This window comes from Bos indicus x Bos taurus, chromosome 22, assembly GCF_003369695.1.
Source record: "Bos indicus x Bos taurus breed Angus x Brahman F1 hybrid chromosome 22, Bos_hybrid_MaternalHap_v2.0, whole genome shotgun sequence".
Classification (NCBI taxonomy): domain Eukaryota; kingdom Metazoa; phylum Chordata; class Mammalia; order Artiodactyla; family Bovidae; genus Bos; species Bos indicus x Bos taurus.
This window is the reverse complement of record NC_040097.1, coordinates 48,215,264-48,239,397: the sequence shown is the minus strand read 5'-3', so window position 1 is coordinate 48,239,397 and position 24,134 is coordinate 48,215,264. Positions and strand designations below refer to the sequence as shown.

The 24,134-nt window shown below is 46.5% G+C and overlaps 1 protein-coding gene and 1 pseudogene across 2 annotated transcripts in view; one reads left to right on the top strand and one right to left on the bottom strand.

Annotated features, from left to right (window-relative positions):
* The window catches only part of CCR8 (C-C motif chemokine receptor 8), a 133,302-nt gene that overhangs the window by 92,194 nt on the left and 16,974 nt on the right, over window positions 1–24,134 (top strand). For both annotated transcript variants that reach the window (XM_027523772.1, XM_027523771.1), the window contains 5 exons: window positions 5,774–5,914; window positions 6,048–6,190; window positions 13,141–13,340; window positions 18,604–18,836; window positions 21,015–21,380. The gene's annotated coding sequence lies outside the window, so the exon portion shown is untranslated. The remainder of the gene's footprint in view (window positions 1–5,773; window positions 5,915–6,047; window positions 6,191–13,140; window positions 13,341–18,603; window positions 18,837–21,014; window positions 21,381–24,134) is intronic.
* LOC113881011 lies at window positions 8,328–8,996 on the bottom strand (annotated as a pseudogene).

The following is a 24,134-nucleotide window of genomic DNA, read 5'->3' as shown; positions in this document are numbered from 1 at the left end:
GCAAGGCTGCGCAGTCTGGGAAGGCACATAAGCTGGGTCAAGGATGGAATCTCTATCGAATCAGGTAGTTGATTTATAAAGGGCTATTTAGGGACTTCCTGGGTGGTCCTGTGGCTAAGACTCCACACTCCCAACACAAGAGGCCCGGCTTGGATTCCTGGTCAGAGAACTAGGTCCCATGTGCCTCAACTAAAGGTCCTGTGTGCCCCAACGAAGATCTGGTGCAGCCAAAAAAAATTTTTAAAAGGTGGGGTTATTTACAAAGATACAGGCAAATAGCCGCTCCACAGGGACTAACAGCAACCTCTTCCCCACAGCATAATGGCAAAATGAACTGCTACCGCTTTTAGGCTTAAAAGGACCAAGGGAAGGCGAGGTTTCCAGAACTGGAAGCAGAGAGTCGGGTACAGGAGATTAGGGATCTTGCTCGGAGAACCCTAGTCAAGCTGAGGCAACGTCACAGGAAGGGATACAGAGGGCTACGTACCTGATGTGGTGAAAATAGATCCAAATAGGCAGAGCAGGGTGGAAAAGGTAGAATTTTAGGTAAAATTCCAAGTAATATGAGTTCCCAGTCCAAAATCCAAACAAATGGAAAATCAAAACATACAGGGAACTGAGCCAGCAATGATCAGAATTAACCAAAAACATCAAACGGTCGAGACCAAACCCATGAGGACTTTGGATACAGAAATTGTAAATAAAGATTAAAACTAATATATTAATGTATTTCAAGAAATAAAAATAGTGGAATATGATGAAATAACAAGGCTGTGGAAATTAGTTTGTGTGATATAAAAAAACAGTAGATATTCTGGAAATAAGAAATACAAGATGACTAAAAGTGCAAAATGCACAGATGAATTAAGGTTAAACTCCGGCAACCAGCTCCAGTGTTCTTGCCTGGAGAATCCCAGGGACAGAGGAGCCTAGTGGGCTGCCGTCTATGGGGTCACACAGAGTCGGACACAACTGAAGCGATTTAGCAGCAGCAGCAGCAGGAGAAGAAGAATTTGTGCACTTTAAGAAAGCTCTGAAGATACTACCAGAATGCACTGCAAGACAAAAGGGTAGAAAAAATTAAGGAAGGTTAGGAGGCAGGGATCACAGGATGAGGAGGTATGAGTCTGCGTCTAACCAAAATCTCAGAAAACTGTGATGGGTAAACTCAAGGATGGGCCAAAGATCCCCTCCTCTTGAACTGGGCAGGACCTGCAACTCGATTCTAACCATGGAACGCGGACACGATAAAGGTGATGGCGTATCGTTTCTGTGAATTACGTCACGTTCGATCGTCTTCTTGCTAGCAGATTCTCAGTAGGCTCTTTACTCACAGGGTCTTGTCAGGAGCAGAGGACGGTGCATCTTGGAAGCTTGTCACAGTCTGTGGTTGAAAGGAGTTCAAGGACAGGAGAAGGTGAAAATAGCCTCAATGTAAATATGTGATGGTAGCTGGTTCTCAGTGGGGAGAGGACAGCACAGGACGTGGGTAAGATGTCCAGTGCCATCTGTAGAATGTTTAGGAGCCATGAGCAAGTGATTGAAAAGGACAAAAAAGTCATCCTCTGAAATAGGGTCTGAAGAGCAACAGGACGCAGTGCTAGGCCTGAGGTTTCCAAGGCTAGGCGCACACACAAACTTTCACTCTCTGGTATGAAAAACTAATGTAGTGATGAGTTGACACCTTACTAACAGGTGGGATTCCACTCCATCCAGGGATGGCAAATGTTAATATCATTATGGCAGAGTGCCATTGTTGAGATCTTACGGAACCAAACTTGGGTCTGCTTGCCCATCTACTGACACTGAGTTGTGGTGAAGGAAACTGCAGAGTTTATTTTAAGCTGCCAGACAAGGAGTCTGGGTAAGCTAATGCTCAAAAAACACCACTGAACTCCATGATGGGTTTCAGGGAGGGCGTTTTTATGGGAGGCCAGATGAGGGAAGGGAATTGAAGTGCATGTGTTCAGCTCTTGCACAATTTTCTGATTGGCTGATGGTGAGGTAACAGGGCAGGGTCACAGGGGCTAACATTATCAATCCTCAGGCTCCAGAAAGTCTGGGGGCTACATGTTCATGGTCATCAAGCAGTTAACTTTTTCCATTTGGTGGAGGTTTAAGCATCTGTAAAACAACTCAGGAAATTTGCAGCAGATACTGTTATCTAGGTACTTGAGAGGGTAACTATAGCAGAGGACTTGGGGGGAGGGGTCTGTCCTGGAAAGGCCCCATAGGGTCCTGCTTGGTTACAGAAAGAATATTGTTTAAAAAAGCAAAACTTCTCCCAGCCCAGAAACCTCTCCACAAAGGCAGCAGAGGAAGAAAACACTTTTTATTATTGAATATATACACTATATTAAACCAGAATGTGCATTTATGCTATATATATACACTATATTAAATCAGAATGCAATCACATCGCAGGTAGTCTGCTCAGAGATGGCAAAGATGGAATGTAATCGGACCCCCTTATTTAGCCAAGCAGATACAGCCCCTTACATACACATTCTTGAGGTAAACAATGCTCCCCGGGTAAGAGGACTCAGCGGCATCTTTTGTCACACGTAGTTGGCTCCACATTTACCCACGTACTTGGGGAGACCTCTTATGTTGGCCTTAATCAGAGGAGAAACAAGCTTCTCATAGTACAGACAAAGGGCCACGAGTTAGGCTCTTATCCTTCCATGCAAACTGGGATACAGTTTGCTCTTTAGAAAGACGGCTCCCAGGTCCTCAGGAAATGATCCTCACTTATGAGGTCATTATAAAGATTTATGCACATTTGAGTAGGACAGAGAAATTCTGAAACAAAAAGGGAGAGGGGGGAAAAGTTTTTTCCCTTCTTTGCGACAAGGAGGATTAACTCTCTATTTTTATTGTGTTTGCTCTTACGCCATCCAGTGTATTTTCTGTGGCCATTTCCCCCTCACAGTTGACAACATATATTTTGATTTATTAATTGATCGTCTAAGAATCCTTAGGAGATGTTTAAACGTGTTTTTAAAATGCATGTTCAAGTGGTTTTTTTAAACACTATTTACAGTAGAAAAAAGTTGAAATCAACCCAAATTCCAAAATAAGGAAGCAGTTGAAAAAAAATTATAGACTTCTGTATGATGAGGTATTATGCATTAAGTGGCAGGTAAGAGGAAATTTTCAATGGGATGAAAAAAAACCCTTGGACTTAGAAGTCTACTACATACAGTGCATTGTCAACTATGAGGACCTAGGAGCCATCTTTCTGAAATGTTACGTGAGGTTAAAGGAGTCAGGAGAGGAAGAGGACCAAATCCTCAACCTTCTCAACAGCAGATCAACAGAAAATAAAAGTTATAAATTGAGAAATTGTAGGATAAGCCTTTGTGACCCCATGGACTGTAGCCCACCAGTTTCCTCTGTCCATGGGATTTTCCAGTCAAGAATACTGGAGTGGGTTGCCGGTTCCTTCTCCACGGGATCATCCTGACCCAGGGATCAAACCTGGGTCTCCCACATAGCAGGCAGATTCTTTACTATCTGAGCCACCCGGGAAGCCCCAGGATAAGCCTACTATTTAGAAATTTTGAAGGAAATACCAGAGGGGGAAAGGAACTAAAAGTATTTTTTTGTGATCTTTTTCTGGAGTGTGGGGCTAGTATGTGGGTTGGGGACAAGGGACAGCTATATGGACAGCTATATTTTGTTACAAATTTTGAATATTGTTTACATTTTTGGCATTATTACAGAGCTAAAGGGGCTTCCCAGGCGGTGCAGTGGTAAAGAATCCTCTTGCAATGCAGGAGACACAAGAAATGCGGGTTCAGTCCCTGAGTCAGGAAGATCCCTGGAGTAGAAAATGGCAACCCACTCCAGTATCCTGGCTTGGAAAATGCCATGGACAGAAGAGCCTGGAAGGTTACAGTCCATGGGGTCTCAAAGAGTCAGACATGACTTGGTGTGTGTGCATACACACACTCATACACACACAGAGAGAGCTAAAAATAAAAATTAAGTACAATTTTAAAATATCTTGCATACCACTCTTCCCACCCCACCCTAGAAAAAAGCATATGAACTTTTCCATATTTCATAGGTCAAATAACTATTTTTATTTCTGTTCTGATGTTATCTGGAAATAAAACTATTTTGATGTTCTCAATGAACCCTCTGACTCATATCAAGAGAGGTATTAGCATTTATGACCTCAGAGATTTCTACATCTCTCCTGCTCATGCAAAGGGCTTTGTAGTCCTTCTCTCCCTTTGAATTTCCCACCTCCTGGCAGTTATCAGGGGCTGGAGAGAAAGCCTATTTCACACCAGATGGTGGGCAGTGTTTTGGTAAGGGTGTGGAGATACGACTTAGTTATAAAGGGGTTGGTTAGGTAGGGTTGTCATCTGTGGCAGGTTCCCAGGTATTCCCTGAAACCTGACATTTTCACAGAGTTCTGGTGCCTCAATTTAGCTGATTTTGTCATTTGTTGGCTCTGAGACCTCAGACAAGCTATTTAGCTGATGTAAGCTTCTGTTGCTGCATTAACAAAATGGGAATAATAATAGAAACTCTCTTTCTTAGAGTTTTGGAGGGCATTAAATGGGATACTGTATGTGACCATGTATGTAGTGTACTGACGTGGAGTGGTCAGTACATTAGATTTAACAGCAATGTTCCCTGCAAGCCATAAGTTAACATAAATGGTACTAAGAATAACTCAATTCACTATGTGTGTATTTGTGTATATTTGATTTTTCTTGAGACTTTCTCTGATCCATGGGTTAATCAGAAGTGTGTTGTTTCCTTTCCAAGTATTTGGAAATTTTTCTTTTACCGATTTCTAGTTAAGTTCCATTATGGTCAGAGAGTACACTGTATATGATTTAAATTCTTTTTAATTTGTAGAGGTTTATTTTATTCACCAGGATATAGCCTCTGTTAGTATTTGATCTCTGAACTTTTAAAAAGAATGTGTATCCTGCTATTGTTGGGTGTTCTATAAATGTCAGTGAGTTTCTGTTAGTTGGTGGTGGAGTTGAGCTCTTATAGATCCTGATTTTCTGTCTAGTTGCTTTATCTATTGTTGAGGGAGGGTTGTTAAAGTCTGCAATTATCATTGTTTTTTTTTTAAGATTTATTTATTATTTTTGGCTGTGCTGGTTCAATCCACTTGCTGAGAGTGAGGCCTCATCTGTAGTGGCGGTGCGCCGGCTTCTCATCGTGGTGGCTTCTCTTGCTGCGGAGCACGGGCTCTAGGGCGTATGGGCTTCTTTAGCTGTGGCTCGTGGGCTCAGTGATTGTGGTTCCCAGGCTCTAGAGCACAGGTTCAATGATTTATGGCACATGGGCTTAGCTCCAAAGCATATGGGATCTTTTGAGCTGGAGATCGAACCTGTGTCTCCTGCATTGGCAGGCAGATTCTTTACTGCTGAGCCACCAGGGAGGCCCCTCAATTATCACTGTTGATGTGTCTTTTTCTCCTTTCGTTCTATCAGATTTTGCTTTATATGTTTTCAGCTCTGTTGACTGGCACACACACATTTACAGATGCTATGTCTTCTTGGTGGATTGACCCTTTTATCATAGCATCATAGTAAATTCGGACCTAGAAGAGCTCAACTCTTTTATAGTAACAGGAGATGTGAAGTGAAAGTCACTCAGTCATGTCCAACTCTTTGTGACCCCATGGACTATACAGTCCATGGAATTCTCCAGGCCAGAATACTGGAGTAAGTAGCCTTTCCCTTCTCCAGAGGATCTTCCCAACCTAGGGATCAAACCTAGGTCTCCCGCGTTGCAGGCGAATTCTTCACCAGCTGAGCCACAAGGGAAGCTCATAATAACAGGAAGAAGATCCTAAAGGAGAAGGATGGTTAATAAGCAGTGGGTGCTTTTTATGTACCCAACTGCCTGAAGATATAGCTGTGAACTCATTTTACAGGTAAGGAACCTGTGTACTGGGTCCAAGTTCCACAGGTGGAATGTGGCTGCGTTGGGATTCAAGCCCAGGTTGAGGGCACCCAAAGCTACCATTGTTCATTCCCATCTCTTCTTTTACACTTGTCTGTTTCCAGTCACTCATTTCTGGTGAAACCTGTGTCCTTTCAAGGCCTGTCCCTTGGCAGCTGTTTCACAGCAAGACAGTGGAAGGTGGAAGTCAGAGGGACCCACGCTGCAGCCACGCTGCCAGATTCCAAATCCTGTCTGGATTAGCCAGGTGACCTCAACATGTTACTCAACTTCTTTTTATTCTTCACTTATAAAATGGGCATAATACCAGACTTGCTTCATAGAGCTGCTAGAAAATTGAGTAAATTGTTATTTGTAAAGCTCCTAGAACAATGCCTGATACAATAAGTATTCATTAAGTCCTTGCTGTTATTCCTCCCACACCATTACATAAATGGTCTCTTTTCATGGGACTGTCTTTCCCCATTGTCAACTGTATTCAAGATTTTTTTTTTTTTTAACATTTACCTTGTGGCTTAGAGTGCCCCTGGCCCACGGTCACTTGTCTCCAGGTATGTGTGTGTCCAATTTAAAAAACAGGAATGTGTACTGGACTGAGCAGGAAGCCTGGACCCTCTCAGGTGCTTAGTAAATGAGTGCAGCTGTTAGGGGAGAGGACTCCCTTTAACCCTCAGAAGAGTTCTATAGGGCAAATCCATATTTGTTATTCCTACTTTACAAGTAAGAAAGGTGAGGAAAGAGGAGGTTGAATAATTTTGCCCCAGGGCACATGGCTAATCATAGATAGGTTTTTTAAAAAATGTATCTATTGATTGATTTTTGGCCTGCTGGGCCTTCATTGCTACACGGGCTATTCTCTAGCCGTGGTGAGCGGAGGCTACTCTCTAGTTTCGGTGTGTGGGCTTCTCACTGTGGTGGCTTCTCTTGTTGCGGAGCATGGGCTCTAGACCCCGCGGCCTTCAGTACTTGCAGCTGGGCTCAGTGGTTCTGGCTCCCGGGCTCTAGAGCACACGCTCAGTAGTTGTAGTGCTCGGGCTTAGCTGCTCCACGGCATGTCGGATCTTCCCAGATCGGGGATCGAACCCTTGTCTCCTACCTTGGCAGGCAGAGTGTTTACCACTGAGCCACCAGGGAAGCCCATAGGTAGGGTTTTGAAGCAGGCTGTTGCTCCAGTGTGTGTCCCTTCACCTCTGCCTTACTCTTCTCCCAGGAAAACAGCTTGTGCAGGATGGACCAGAAAATGGACAGTGTCACCAGAGTGGGGATTGTTCAAGGAATGAGTGACTGGAGACAGCGGCGAAGCTGTTACTGTAGCTCTAGTGGGACGTGCTGTGGAGTCAGATATATTTTGAAGGTTGAAACAACAAGACGTGCTAGTGGATTGGATGTACAGGGTGAGGCAGAGAGAGGAGCTAATGGATTATGGTTCTTTTTGTCTTATTTTTCTGGACTACAATCGCTTTACAATCTCTGTTAGCTTCTGCTGCACAGTGAAGTGAATCAGCCATATGTATACATACAGCCCCTCCCTCTGGGGCCTCCCTCCCATCACTTCCCCCATAGAGTATTACTCCACCCCTGAAAGGAACGAAATAGGGTCATTTGCAGAGAAAACAGATTCTGTTTTTCACTTGAGCATGGGAGATGCAGATGTCGTTTGTCGGGAGAGGACCAAGACACCGGTCACCAGTCTCACCAGTCTCTCACCCCTGGAGACCCCCCAACCCCACAAATGCCCCAGCCTGGCCTCCTACTCCCACACAACCTCTCTTTAGCCCTGGAAAGTGAGGGGGCAACACAAAATTCGCAGCTTCCTGGGACAGGAGCCCACTGTCCAGCCAATAGGAAGTGATTTGGGGTCCACCCTGGGGCTCTGAACCAAGGCCTCAGGGGAGAGGACATAACCTTAACCTCAGATTACTCTGATTGACTGTGCTTGGACCCTGAATGGACAGGAAATACCCTTGATACCCATTAACCACGTAGAAGCCAAAATCCCTGTTTGGCCAAGAGATTCCCCCAGGCCCTGAATGGCTGGAGGATACACCCTCTTCAAGGTCTGACGGGTCGGAAGACACTCTTGGAAGCCATGATTGGCCAGGAGATGGCCTGCGTGGATTCCCACTTCTCCTTTGTCCCTCATGAGAGCCCCACAGGCAGGGTGGCCTAGGTCCAGGAGGGTAGGAGAAGGTGATTCTGTACAGCTGGGCCCAGGAAGAGAAGACCCTCTTCTTCCTGATGAAGTGGTGGTGGTTGCCCTTCTCATTCTGAATATCGGTGACACACTCGTCCAGCGCCTTAGGCTCGTAGTAGTGGTAAGGCATGTGCTGTAGGCGGGGCTGCTGCAGTAGTCCGGGGGCACCATGCCATAGATGGGCACGTGGTCACACTACTCCACTGCAGTCGCCATGGTGAACCAGCCTGTGCTCAGCCACGAGTAGGACTCTTCCCTGTCCTTGCCCGTCTCACTCTGGAAGAGGTCATCAGACTGGCTCATGCAGCCAAGAGAGATGGCGTAAGCGTCCATGTTGGGGAACACCAGGCCTGCCCACTGGACGACGTGCACCAGGCTGTCCTGGGGCTTCTGCGTCTTGTTTGGAACACCCCAGAAGATGAACACGGTTTCGGAGGTCTGGTTGATGAACTCCTAGAGTCTCCACAGCACACGGAATACACTGGAATGGGCCCCTACGCAGAAGGTGGTCTTGTTACCCACAAGGTGGTCTGAGTAGCCTGTGGTGGGGGTGTCGTTCATGCAGATTGTGCACTCTGCCTGCTTGACCTCAGGGCCCAGTTTGGTTCCTAGCAGGTGGCTGGAGCTGGTGACAATCACATTGGTAGCACCAGGAGGGCAGTGTCTTGTGGGTGAGAATGGGGATGTAGCCGTCAGTGATGCCCTACTTCTTGAGGTTGACCAGCTGGCGGATCTGGCCCCGCAGGGAGCTGTAATGAGAGGCCTCACTCGCACTGTTGGGGCTACAGAGGATGAGGGTGGTGATGAGAGCAAAGAGGATCAGGAACGCTGCTGACCGCTGCTGTTTGTTGTTACTCATCTCTCTCTGGCGACTGCTGTGGGGCAGAGGCCGGCATCCTGCAGATGGCCCAGGGGGTAGGGGTGTGGGGTCACACCTCCCCTGGGGGGCGCCAGCTCCCCTCAGCCCCCAAGCCCCCTCACATGGTGCCTGGAGCCGAGTTGAGGTCTGCGCTGCTCTGGCTGCCCAGGCCCCACTGCCGAAACAGCTGTTTTGATTGATTCTGGTTTTTCAGTGAAATAAGGGTGTACAGGGCATGCTCAGTTGCACAGTCATGTCCGACTCTTTGAGACTTCATGGACTGTAGCCTGCCAGGTTCCTCTGTGCATGGGATTCTCTAGGCAAGAATACTGGAGTGGGTTGCCATGCCCTCCTCCAGGGGATCTTCCCAACCCAGGGATCAGATCCCAACTGGCATCTCCTGTGTCTCCTGCATTGTAGGCAAATTCTTTACCACTGAGCCACAGGGGAAGCCAAGAAGCAAGGCAATTGACTGGTAATGAGGACAGAGTGTGGGGTGAAATGGTTGTTTTGGAGGCTGGGAGGCTGAGTGTATGGGGGACATTGAGTAGAATAGCCTGGTAATGAGGAAAGCCCGCTTGAGTCTTGTCGTCAGGAGCTAAGTGCAACTAACCAGGTGCTCATATGGGTGCTCAGTCGTGTCCGACTCTTCGCAACCTCGTGGACTGCAGCCCACCAGGCTCCACTGTCCATGAGATCCTCCTGACAAGACATACTGGAGTGAGGTGCCACTTCCTTCTCCAGGGGATCTTTCCAACCCAGGGTTCAAACCTGTGTCTCCTGCACTGGCAGGCAGATTCTTACCACTGAGCCACATGAGAAGCTCCAAGCAGGAGATAATACATACTTCAACCAGGAGCTACTATGTGGAACAGACAGGTGGGCTTAGGAGTGCTGAGGTTCGGTTAGGCAAGTGTGAGATAGATGGCAGGAAGGTCCTTGAATCAGCCTCCTTCCTACTCCCCAGACCTTGGTCCTGTTTCTGATGCTGGTCTTGTTTTTACTGGTGCCTTCCTGGTCTCTTTGCCCCCATCTACCTTCCTGCCCTTCACCCCTCTGGGCCTCAGCCATCCTCCTCCTCTGTCTCCCCTGACGCCTCCTTAAATTTCTCATCCTGAGAAAACCAGGCCCACAAGCCAGCTCAGCCAGAAGTGGAACCAGTACTTCAAAAGGGCACAGTAATAGTGATTTTCTCTGTTTGACAAAGACTCCTACCTGTGTGCCAGCACCAGAGCTGATTTTCTTAGAATGCAGGCTCCTTGAAGTTGGAGGAAGCAGCTTGTCCACCCATCAATTAAGTGTGGCCCAAGGTGTAATTATTGTTAGGCCTGTTGTGAGAGGCGAAGGTGGTCCCTGAGCTGTCCCCTCTGCTGTGGACCCAGGTCCAAAGGACTCAGCTGGAATGCGTCCCAGTCTCCCTTCAGACTGAAGGACTTATTCCCCCAGCTTCTGGGAGTGCTGTGGGCAGGTGGTCCCCTGCTGTCGGCAGGCTCAGGAATGGTTTATAAGTCCAGCCCGCATCCAGTGACTGGTCTATACCAGGTTATAAAGGCCTGACTTTCTCAACCCAAGTTGAGTCCCAGAAGGGTCATTCCAGTGACAGAGCTCCTGGGGGAGTTGGCGGGGAGTGAGCTGAGGCTTCACAGCTTCACCTCTCCATCTCCTCAATTCTTGCCTCCCTCCTCTCCCTCCCACAGATGTTGACCTCAAGGGCACCCCTTAATCAGCATAATCACCCTCATCTCCCACTCAGAGATTCTTCTGGGGGACCCAACTTGCAACAGTTGAGGCCGGTAGTGACCCAAGAAAGCAGACACTAAGGTGAAATTGGTTTTCTTGGCATAGCACTAACATCACACCTGAACTCTAAAATGGTCCCTTCCCTGGATTCCTCCTGTTCTACAAAATCATAATTGCACGTGTGTTTTGCTGAAGGTTTTCACTTCATCTCAGGTTCAAAGGATTTGTTAACAAAATAAGCCACTCGTTCTATACAAATAAATAATACAAATGTTTGTTAGAAGATTATCTAGCTTACTTTCAATATATTAACATTAAAAGAAAAGATAAATAGAAACAACAGAGGATACATATGCAAGGAGATCAAACTAGTCAATCCTAAAGGAAACCAGTCCTGAATAGACACTGGAAGGACTGATGCTGAAGCTGAAACTCCAGTACTTTGGCCACCGGATATGAAGAGCCAATTCATTGGAAAAGACCCTGATGCTGGAAAAGATTGAAAGCAGGAGGAGAAGGGGATGACAGAGGATGAGGTGGTTGGATGGCATCACTGACTTGATGGGCATGAGTTTGAGCAAGCTCTGGGAGTTGGTGATGGACAGGGAGGCCTGGTGTGCTGCAGTCCGTGGGGTCACAGAGTCAGACACGATTGAGCGACTGAACTGAACTGATCTGAGAGGATACACCACCACTGGATGCTGGGTTTTGACCAGCATCCAGACTCAAACAGCACTGGGAAGTCCCGGTGACACAGCATGTCTGGAGTCCCAGTTGGGAAAAAGGACCCAGGCATCGCATCTGCTCTGTGGGTGAGACTTCAAAGACTGCACCTCAGGGTTCCCGCTTTTAATCCCAGGACGCAAACTGATATCATTAATCTGTAAGCAAATAGCAGCTCTGGTTTCCTGTTAATGCTGTTTGCTTTGTCTTATAAAACTTGGAATGTTGTTAAGCCCAGGGACTTGGTTGGCCAGGGCACCTCCAGGGGCTCAACAGTCTCAAGATACATCCTCTATCTATGGTGTTTGCAAGGCTTCCAGTCACAGCAAGCAGTCACTCACAGTCAGGGCAGTGTCCAGGCAGGTTAGAAGCAAGGTCAGAGGCCTGCTCTGCTTCGTCTGTGAAGCCTAAACAAGACTATTTAATTTCCCTAACAAGGTGTCACCTTCTAGGCCCCAAGCCCACCTCCTTCCTCAAGTGTAAGTTGTTCCCACACTTTCTCCTCTGCTCCCCTAGCCTCCAGACCATGGCCCTGTTTTGTGAGTCAATGTGAGGACATGGGGGGATGTGCCTACTTCTGTCATGCTGCCATGTCGTATTCTGGGCAGGTCAGAACTTGAGGCTGCCAGAGCAACTGGAAAGTGGGGGCAGAAATGCCAGGAAGGAGGAAAGGCAGAGAGCCCTGAAATCTGAGTGAAAACTCTCCTCCCGGTCTCTACCCTCCTCTCCATTGTGGGCTTCTTCCTTTTTTAAAAAAAATCTTTGTATCATTTAATATGTTATGAAAATTCATCAGCATCAGTAAGAATAGAGGTACAATATCATTTTGAAGGGCTTCCTTGGTGGCTCGGACATAAAGAATCTGCCAGTAATGCAGGAGATCCGGGTTAGATCCCTGGGTCGAGATCCCCTGGAGAAGGAAATGGCAACCCACTCCAGTATTCTTGCCTGGAGAATCCCGTGGACAGAGAGCCTGGTGGGCTACAGTCCTTGGAGTCACAAAGAGTCGTACACGACTGAGTGCCTTTCACATCATTTTGAATGCCTGTGTATATTCCACTGTACAGATATACTGTAATTTAACCTTCTACTATTGGTCATTTGGAGTGTTTCCAATTGTTAAGATTAATTTCGGGGGAGGGGGGTTTGTGGGCTTTTCTTTCTTCAAGCTGAAGGAAGGGCTTCCCTGGTGGCTCAGTGGTAAAGAATCCGCCTGCCAGGAGACACAGGATGGATCCCTGGTCCAGGAAGATCCCACTTGCCACAGAGCAGCTAAGCCTTTGTGCTGCAGTTACTGATCCTGCGCTCTAGAGTCTGGGAGCCACGACTACTGAGTCCGTGTGCCACAGCCACTGAAATCCGCGCCCCCTAGTGCCCGGGCCGTGAAACAGGAGAGGCCACTGCAATGCAAAAGCCGCACACTGCAGCTGGAGAGTAGCCCCCGATTGCCCCAAGTAGAGAAAAGCCCGTGCAACAGTGAAGACCCAGAGCAACCAAAATCCATTCATTAATTATTTAAAAACCTGAAGCGAAAGTCGCTTGGTTGTGTCCGACTCTTTGCGACCCCCTGGACTATACAGTCCGTGGAATTCTCCAGGCCAGAATACTGGAGTGGGTAGCCTTTCTCTTCTCCAGGGGATCTTCCCAACCCCGGGTTGAACCCAGGTCTCCTGTGTTGCAGGCAGAGTCTTCACCAGCAGAGCTACGAGGAAAGCCCTAAAAAGCCTGAAGAAGACCACTTACGACGTCATGCTGTTCCCAGCTGGAAGCAGGTCTCCAGTGTCGCCAGGACTGTCCCATCTCTTGGGTTTGCTGGTGCTGCCGGCAGCCTGACAGGCTCAGAACCAGAGGAAAAGAGGGGCTACTGCCAGGGAGGAGGAGGTTTGTGGTCAGGGAGACCGAAGCCTACAGGCAGGAGTGGCTAAAACACCCAGTCCTGGGAACTTCGTCCACACCACCTCAGTGGCAGACGGAGATGAGGCTGACAGTTGATACGGAGAGACAGGAAAGGGTCTTGGATTCCCAAGAAGCAAGCCTGAGACCAGGGTACAAGTAGTTTATTGGGAGGTGGTTCTGATTCCGGTGGTGAAAAATTAGAAGGTAGGACCTTTGTTCTTGTCTTCTTTGAAGGAAGAATTCAGCAGAGACCAAGATTGTGAAAAGATAAAGGTGTTTATAAAAAGAAGCAGAATATGTGTAAAAGAACACGCAGCTGAACTCAGAGAGTTATGTGCAACGGGGCTGGCTTAGGTTGCTTAAATCAGGTAGTTTTCTGCTTTTGTTTTCTGACCAGTCATCTTCATATCTGGTCCTTGTATGGGCACGCATATCTCAGCCAAGATGGATTCCAGCTGACCTCTTCTCCCTCCTTTTGTCCTTCCCCTCGACTGAGGGCCTTCTCTGGGTGTGTGTTGAGCCAGGAAACCCCACAAGAATGCACCCCGTCTGGGCTCAGTGCACCCGCTGGCCTCCCATCTCGAAGCATCAGCAGGAGACCAGCTGCAGTTGCTCAGCCGGGGGCCTGTGCATCTCCTACCTCAGGTCTGAAGAGAGGAGCCTGACCCAGATGTTACTGAGTAGCGTCTGCTGTGAGCACCCAGGGCCCAGGCCCGCTGGGAACCCTCTGAGATGGGGCCAGGACTAGGGTGAGGCACTTGGGGTGCCGGATTAAGGAGGGACCCACTCTCGCACAACCCTGGTAGATGCCGCCTTAAACCTTGCACCCCGGAGCCTCTCTTACCTTGCCCTAGTCCCTGCCCTGCTCTGAGAGACTGTGCAGAACTAACCTCACGATTGTTCCGTCCACAGCTGGGAGCCAGGGATCTTGTCGCTGAGCTTTTCAATGATTGAGCATTTCCCCTGGGTTGTTAAATCTCAGCACTTGCAGCCCTGAGGCAGAGTCAGAGGGAGGAAGAGCTGGTCCTGCAGGAACCTCAGAGGTCTGCTGAAGGCACGCAGGCCTGGGTGTCCATGGCCCCTGCAGTGGACAGAGAGGATGTGTTTAGAGGATGTGTTTAGAGTTCAGGGAGCCTGAATATATCCCTCCTCTCTCCGGGGCCCACCCCCTTCTGCTTCTGTGACCTCTGAAGCCAGTGAAGGAAACGTTCAAGAGAATCACTTGGAGAACTAGGCTGTGTCTTCGGAATCTGGAGATGCCAGGACTGGTAGTCTTCTCATACCTCGAGGTAGCCACCTTGTGTAATCCTTGAGGTGAGGTGCATCTGCAGTAGAGCAAGAGGTGGGCCACCTGGGAAAGACCTGCCCTTCCCAGAAGCGGGGCCTGGGCGTCTCAGGGCCAGAGATGAACCCCAACCATGGGAGCCAGAGTTTCAGTGTCCTGGGCATCCTACATGAGAAGACAACCAGCAGGGAAGTCCATGGGAAATGCGGGGGTAGCAGCCGGGCTTAAAATGTATCACCCAGATCAGTGACGGAAGTTCCTTCAAAAACCCACAAAGATGCTCCGCGGGAAAGAGGCAGCCTCAGGCACTGCCACACAGAGGACCTCAGTGACAGGCTGTTCCCAGAGCAGCCATGATATGCCTTTTCTGCTCCCCACCCTGCCTGCCCAGCCCAGCCCAGCCCTGGCGGAGGAAGGGCAGCAGAGTGAGAAGGGAGGGAGAAGAAGGGAAGGACAAGGAGGAGAAGCCACCCTCTCCCACCTCCCCCAGGCCAGTTTCCTTGGCAGGAGGCCCAGGGAACGTCAGGTGGATAAGAGATCAATGCTTTGATATTTTATTGGACTGGACTTTTAAAAATACCTTTTAAAAAAAGTATTAACACCCAAGTCTGACTCAGAAAGATGTGGGGTCTGAGCAGTCATCTGTGTAAGGATGGGTGAATCAGCATTCAGCAGTACAGTTGGCAGAGACAGCAGTTGGAGAGAAAAATATCATTTTCAGCTACTGTCCTCCTGGGTTCATCCATTCAATAAACCCTTGTCCTCCATTCTAGCTTTGCCCAAATGTGCTAAAATGGCATTATTTAACAATTCTGTCTGTATTTATAGAATTTGTTCAGAACCTGGAAGAGAGATGTGGTTAATAGACATCCCCCACCCCCGCCACCAGCCAGTGAGAACTCTCCCCCTGCATGATGACAGTTTCCAAAAGCAACAGAACAGTTGGGAGATAAGAAGCCACCCCAGTCGTGACTGCTGCAGCCTTCCCCACCTCTCCCCTGCCAGAGAGGCCCTGGAGGTTGAGATGCAATCACAGTAGCCAAGACAGGAAATTCTAAGAACCAGAATATTAATAGTAATACTGGAATTGACATTCAGCCAGAGTTCAGCATTCCTGCAATCCCAGCTCTCAATGGCCAGCATTGTTATTAAATAGCTTGAACATCATCTCTGAGGAAAGCTGGATCTCCTGTGCTTGCTGATGGCTCGGTGTTGGATGCCAAAGGAATTCTCCTTCTCATCCAAGGTGGTATAAGGAAGGGTCAGTCTTGCTCAAGGCTTTCGAATATAGTGTGCACACAGATCCCCTGGGTCCTTGTCAGAATGCAGAGTCAGATCTGGAGTAGGGCAGGAGTGTGCATTTCTAACTAGCTCCCAAGTGGTGTCAGTGCTTTGGTGCATGGACTACATTTACAATAGCAAAGATCCAGAACAGTGGTTCTCCACTTTAGCTACACATGAGAATCACATGGGGGAATTTGCAAAAAACTCAGATTCAGATTTCATTGGAGTGGGATCCTGATGCTGATGTTTTTAAAATTCCCCTATAATTCTATAAGGGCTTCCCTGATGGCTCAGTGGTAAAGAATCCACTTGCCAATGCAGGAACCACAGAAGACGCAGATTCGGTCCCTGGGTCAGAAAAATCCCCTGGAGGAGGAAATGGCAGCCCACTCCAATATTCTTTTTTTTTTTTTTTCACTCCAATATTCTTGCCTGGGAAATCCCATGGACAGAGGAGCTTGGCGGGCTACAGTCCATAGAGTCCCAAAGAGTTGGACCCATTTTTTTTTTTTTGGACCCATCTTTGCAAGTGAACAACAAGACAATTTTATAAACAGCTAAGATTGAGAAATAGATTTATAATAAGAATCGTGACACTTATTTATTCCATAACTGTTATTTATTTATGGAAGATAAATGTGGTTAAGGACTTAATGCCAACACAGACAAAGGATGATTCTTCTAAATCCAGGTGACGTTGAAAATACCTAGGAAGAGTCACCCCACCTGAACCCTAGTATGTCACACCAGTGCATGAAATGGCTGCTGATAAAATCGCCACCCTAACTGCATCCAGAAAGGCCAGGACAGCCCCACTGAGTGGGTTGTGGGCACTCTGAATTATCTGTGCAGAAAGAAGGGGAGGGAGGGTATGTGTGAGTACGTATGCTCGAGAGACATTTATGCACGTGATGGAAATTCAGCGTCGACCAAAATGTCCCTTCCTCCCTCAAGTCTCACAGTTTAAAAGTAGTTTTGTCCTTTTTATTCATTTGACTCAAGGTGATGATGGCAGTGCTTCGAGACTAGGCACTCTAAATTTCTTAAGTGACTTTTGTATTAATTTCCCAGGATTGCATGACAAGTTACCAAAAACTCAGTGACTCAAACGATAGAAATGCATTTCCTCACGGTTCTGGGGGCCAAAGTCCAAAATCAAGATGTAGGCGGGGCCACGTTCTCTCTGAAACCTTTTGGGGAGAATCCATTCCATGTCTTAGGTTGGTGGCAAGTCTTGGTGTTCCTTGGCTTGTAGACACATCACTCCAATCTTTGCCTCTGTCACCCTCTGGAATCCTCCCTGTGTCTGTTCACTTCTAAGGACATCAGTCATATTGGATTAAAGGCCCACCCTGCTTAAGTATGACCTCAGTTCAGTTCAGTTCAGTCACTCAGTCATGTCTGACTCCTTGTGACCCCATGAATCACAGCACGCCAGGCCTCCCTGTCCATCACCAACTCCCGGAGTTCACTGAGACTCACGTCCATCGAGTCAGTGATGCCATCCAGCCATCTCATCCTCTGTCGTCCCCTTCTCCTCCTGCCCCCAAATCCCTCCCAGCATCAGAGTCTTTTCCAATGAGTCAACTCTTTGCATGAGGTGGCCATGAGGTGGAGTTTCAGCTTTAGCATCATTCCTTTTAAAGAAATCCCAGGGCTGATCTCCTTCAGAATGGATTGGTTGGATCTCCTTGCAGTCCAAGGGACTCTCAAGAGTCTTCTCCAACACCACAGTTCAAAAGCATCAATTCTTCGGCGCTCAGCCTTCTTCATAGTCCAACTCTCACATCCATACATGACCACAGGAAAAACCATAGCCTTGACTAGACGAACCTTTGTTGGCAAAGTAATGTCTCTACTTTTGAATATGCTATCTAGGTTGGTCATAACTTTCCTTCCAAGGAGTAAGCGTCTTTTAATTTCATGGCTGCAATCACCATCTGCAGTGATTTTGGAGCCCCCAAAAATAAAGTCTGACACTGTTTCCACTGTTTCTCCATCTATTTCCCATGAAGTGGTGGGACCGGATGCCATGATCTTCGTTTTCTGAATGTTGAGCTTTAAGCCAACTTTCACTCTCCACTTTCACTTTCATCAAGAGGCTTTTTAGTTCCTCTTCACTTTCTGCCATAAGTTGTAATGAATATCATCTGCAATGATCTGATTTCTAGAAAAGATCACATTCTAGGACTCTGAGAAGAGCATGAATTTGGGGGCAGGATGCTCTCCAATCCAGTACACTCTTCTTACCTAAAGATGGGAAGATTCCTAAAGCCATCACAGGTCCATGTGAGAAATACCTTGCCCAAATCCCCTTGCAAAGAGGGGTTCTTTGTTTTGCACCAGAGCCCAGCCTGTTCCCTTTCCAGCACAGCATAATGGAGAGCATGCAGAACACAGAGCCTGGTGGACCTGAGGTCAAATCTCCACTTAGAGAGGTGGCTTTTGGTTAAGTTGCTTATACCTTCTTGGGTTGCATTCTTAGTAACTTGGGGCAACAGGACAAATAACCAAACATTTTGCGGAAACTTTCTTCTGCACGATACACCATACTAGAACCTTTGTAGATGTAATATCATCTTCATGAAGCTGTGAGGCTAAATTAGCATATAGCCTGTACCTGACCCACTGTAGGTGCTGAACAAACACTAGTCCTTTTTCCATCCTTCCTCACTTCAGGTGCTGACAGTTTCTGCTAATCCCTGAGCGGAGCCACCCAGATAACCTGCGCTTGCATTTGTGATGGACAGCCTGGAGCCAGAGACTTGGGAGTCAGCTCTGCCAGAAACTCCACTGTGACTTTGGCAAGCCACTTAAACACCTTCCATCCAGTAACTCACTCTGCTGCCCGCTCAAGAATGAGCAGCTTCTGAGAGCAGCATGCCAGTGTGGGAAGTGAAACCCAGGGCCTGGTAGGTGAGAAGGTTCATGGGGCTGTGGAGCATCTCTGGTCCTGAGTTCCAGCACCAAAGTGGTCCTGAGTTCACCTGCCCCATCTCACCATCTGCCCCTTCATGCACCTGCCCTAATCTTTACTGGGCTGTGTTCTCAGCTCTCTGTGGATCTGCCAAGGGTTAACTAGCTTCTGACCTTTAAAGAAAATGTGATACTAACCCAACAGTCCCTCTCTGGTTTGGATAATGTGTGTGTGTGTGTGTGTGTGTGTGTGTGTGTGTGTGAATGTGTGTTTCCTTGCTCTCTTGCAGGATTTCCTGTTTCTGCAGACTCTTTGACCACCCCATTAACTCTGGAAGTGGCTGGGCACTTGTGCAAATCTATAAGCTGCCACATCACATCCTTGATTTGTTCCTTCCTTCTTCTCCAGTTCAGTTCAGTTCAGTCACTCAGTCCTGTCCGACTTTTTGCGACCCCGTGAACCGCAGCATGCCAGGCCTCCCTGTCCAGCACCAACTCCCGGAGCCTACCCAAACTCATGTCCATTGAGTTGGTGATGCCATCCAACCATCTCATCCTCTGTCGTCCCCTTCTCCTTCTGCCCCCAATCTTTCCCAACATCAGGGTCTTTTCAAATGAGTCAGCTCATTTGAGTCAACATCATGAGTCAGCATCAGGTGGCCAAAGTATTGGAGTTTCAGCCTCAACCTCAGACCTTCCAATGAACACCCAGGACTGATCTCCTTTAGAATGGACTGGTTGGATCTCCTTGCAGTCCAAGGGACTCTCAAGAGTCTTCTCCAACACCACAGTTCAAAAGTATCAATTCTGTGCTCAGCTTTCTTTATGGTCCAACTCTCACGTCCATACATGACTACTGGAAAAATCATAACCTTGACTAGACGGACCTTTGTTGGCAAAGTAATGTCTCTGCTTTTTAATATTCTGTCTAGGTTGGTCATAACTTTCCTTCCAAGGAGTAAGTTTCTTTTAATTTCATGGCTGTGATCATGATCTACAGTGATTTTGAAGCCCCACCTCAAAAAAAGTCTCTCACTGTTTCCACTCTTTCCCCATCTATTTGTCATGAAGTGATGGGACCGGATGTCATGATCTCAGTTTTCTGAATGTTGAGTTTTAAGCCAACTTTTTCATTCTTCTCTTTCACTTTCATCACAAGGCTCTTTAGTTCTTCTTCACTTTCTGCCATAAAGGTGGTGTCATCTGCATATCTGAGGTTATTAATATTTCTCCTGGCAATCTTGATTACAGCTTGTGCTTCATCCAGCCCAGCATTTCTCATGATGTACTCTGCATATAAGTTAAATAAGCAGGGTGACAATATACAGCCTTGACGTACTCCTTTTCCTATTTGGAACCAGTCTGTTGTTCCATGTCCAGTTCTAACTGTTGCTTCCTGACCTGCATACAGATTTCTCAAGAGGCAGGTCAGGTGGTCTGGTATTCCCATCCCTTTCAGAATTTTCCACAGTTTATTGTGATCCACACAGTCAAAGGCTTTGGCATAGTCAATAAAGCAGAAATAGATATTTTTCTGGAACCCTCCTGCTTTTTCGATAATCCAGCTGATATTGGTCCCTTCTTCTCCAGGGACCTCTTTATTGAGGGCTGGTGTGTCTTCTTGGCACAGCTGACACTTCTGAAGGGCTCAGCTGCCAAATTGGCTGAGTATGGGCAGTTTTTCAGGTTGTCAAGCAGTAGAAATATGGGGGGAGGTCCTACCACCAGTTTATTGGACAAGCTTGGAACATCCCAGCTCTTCAATAATAACAACCCATCATATTCATAAGGGCTAGAAAATTTCCCAAGCACATTCATACTTATTATCTCATTAAATCACAACATCTGCATGGAGACTTTGTGCCAATTTTATAGATGAAGATCCTAACCCCTTGTCAAAATGTGATCTGCAAGCTGACACCATTGGCATTGCTTGGGAGCCAGTTTGACATGCAGAATCTTGGGCTCAGACCTGCTGAGTCATGACCTGCCATTTAAGATGATTCCCAGGTGATCTGTGAGGGCTTCCCTTGTGGCTCAGCTGGTAAGGAATCTGCCTGCAATGAGGGAGACCTGGGTTCGATCCCTGGGTTGGGAAGATCCCCTGGAGATGGGAAAGGCTACCCATTAGATCGCAGAGTCGGACACGACTGAGCGACTTTTCACTTTCACAGGTGATCTGTGTGCACATTAAAGAGTGGAAGTGCTGGACTAAAGGATAGTGACTCTCCCAGCATTCCAGGACAGCATGATGGCTCACCTGGGATGAAAACCCAGGCTCCAAGAGGTAGAGGCACTGAGCCTTGTAATAAGGGGGAGAAAACCGAACCATCAAGCATCTTCTCAGGGCAACCACTGGACTTGTCTGGAAGAGCTCCATACATCACTTTGGTTGCCCTACTTGAGTGATGGGGGAGCAAAGGAAACAAACTGCTGTGCAAAAGAAGGAATTTGTGTTGATCCTGAGAACAAAGACAAAGGTGGGCAGAGAAATTAGGAGGAGAAAAGAGGAGGAGCGTGCCAGAGCATTGGAGGAAGAGGTACAGTAATGTTTGTAAATTCTTGGTGGGAATGGATTGCTTTGGGGGAGTTGTTTTGTTTTTGGTAGACAGTGTGAATGGGTGGTGTTTTATACAAAGTGGAGTCTTGGAATGACACAGTGAAGCTGGGAACTGGCTGGTGCCGGACTGTTGTGAGCCCTCAGAGGGCCCTGGAACTGCATAGTGACTGTCTGGACCAGCTTATTTCCTGTTCTTGGAATCCCTAGGACCTTGCATAATATAGCCAAAATGTTTCTCGTATGAATGAACGAGAGCATAAACAAAGTCCATAAATATTATCCTGTCCAACTCCCTCATTTTTTCCCCTGCCTGTTTGTTGTAGATTGGCTTTAAAAAATTTTATCATAAGATACATTAAATATTATAACATGAAAATACAGATATGCAATTTGAAAAAAAAGTAATAAAATGAATACCAATATAGTCATCATTCCAAATCAAGAAACAGAACATCAAAGATTTTATGCTTTTTTTTACTTAATGTTTTTGACTGTGCCTCCAGCATGCAGGATCTTAGTTCCCTGACTAGGGATAGAACCCAGGCCCCTTGCAGTGGAAACGTGGAGTCTAAACCACTGAACCACCAGGAAAGTCTTGACATCTTCAAACAATCTGCAAATGTTTTCTTTTGTAAGCTTTGAGGTAGGAGCCTAAGTAACTTTTTCATATAGATAATCAATTTTGACTCAAGATTTGTTGAAAAAGTTTTCCTTTTCTCACTAAGCTGCAGTGCCAACTTGTTCTTAAAAAAAATTCTGTCTCTGAATAGGTTTGCTTCTGGGTTCCATCTTTGATTCTTTGATCTACCTGTTATTTTCAGTGTAAAACTATGTGATCTAATTACCAAAGCTTTATAATAATTACTCATATCTGACATGATGAGACCCCATATTCTTCTTCTTTAGCAGTATCTTGGCTCTTTATAGGCATTTGTGTTTCTAAATAAATTTTAGAATTAGTTTGTTAATCACCAAAATGTATTGTGAGAATTTTTTTATAATTATATAGAACCTTTAAGTCAGTTTGGGGGAGAACTCATATCTTTTGATATTTAGTCTTCTAAAGCATAAATAGGATATTTCTCTACAACTTTTATAAATTCTTTTATGTCTTTTAACAAAGTTTTATAATTTTTCTATAAAGATTCTTCCTCATTTATATATCAACACTTCATATTTATTGATGTTACAATAAAAAATCATTTTTAAAACTACATTTTATATATATTGTTGCAGAGACAGAAATGCAATGGAATTGTGTTATCAGCTTTTTGTTCAGCACTGTTATGTAATTTTACTGCTAACTTTAGTATCTTATCTGTAGACTCTTTTGGATTTCCAAAAGAAAGGGTTTGGTCTTTACCTTCCCATCTCCTATAAATTACGGTATCTTGTCTTCTGTCCCAGTCCTTATGCCATTTATTTGTTTCCCTTGACTTATTGCACAGGTGAATATCTCTAGTACCAAGTAGAAGTGGTGGCAGAGAAGGCATAGTTTTCTTATTCCTAATTTTAGAGGGATCTGTTTTGACATTTCGTCATTGATGTTTGGTTTTGTAGTTTCAGGTTAAAGAAGCCCCATATTGAAGAATTTTTTAATGAAGAGATGTTGTTGTTTTTTTCCCCCTTTAAAAATGAACTGTAGTCCACATGTGGGAAATGCCTATAACATAAATGTATGCAGTTCTACACACTGAACCCATCTGTGTGACCACCACCTAGGTCCAGAGACAGCATATCACCAGATCCTGAGATATGCCTTTCCATCTTATTACTCAACCCACAATGGCACCCAATCTTCCGATACCATAGGCTAATTTTACCTGTGTTTTAGTCTCTTATGTAAGTGGAGTCATAGTACTGCCTTTGTGACTGGCTTCTTTTGTTTTTCTAAATAATTATTTATTTATTAGTGGCTGCACTGGGTCTTCATTGCTGCACTCGGGCTTCCTCTAGTTGCAGCCAGTGGGAGCGACTCTCGAGTTGCAGCATGCAGGCTTCTCATTGCAGTGGCTTCTCTTATTGTGAGCACAGGCTCGTGAGTACATGGGCTTCAGTAGTTGCTGCACATGATCTCAGTAGCTGAGGCTTGTGGGCTTAATTGCTCATGGCATATGGGATCTTCTTGGACCAGGGATTAAACCAGTGTCCACCTCATTGCAAAGTGAATTCTTAACCACATGAGTTTGAGTGAACTCCGGGAGTTGGTGATGGACAGGGAGGCCTGGCGTGCTGTGATTCATGGGGTCACAAAGAGTCGGACATGACTGAGTGACTGAACTGAACTGAACTGAACTGGACCACCAGGGAAGCCACAGGCTTCTTCTGTGCAATGTTATGTTAATATATTCATCTATACTATTTTGTACAATTGTAGATCACTTATTCTTGACAATGAAATGTATGCTGTTGTGTGAATATACTGGAATCTATTTATCCTATGTTTGATGGGCATTTGGGTGGTTTCCTGTAAGTCTATTATGAATAGTTCAGTTCAGTTCAGTCTCTCAGTCGTGTCCGACTCTTTGCGACCCCATGAATCGCAGCACGCCAGGCCTCCCTGTCCATCACCAACTCCCAGAGTTCACTCAAACTCACATCCATCGAGTCAGTGATGCCATCCAGCCATCTCATCCTCTGTCGTCCCCTTCTCCTCCTGCCCCCATTCCCTCCCAGCATCAGAGTCTTTTCCAATGAGTCAACTCTTTGCATGAGGTGGCCAAAGTACTGGAGT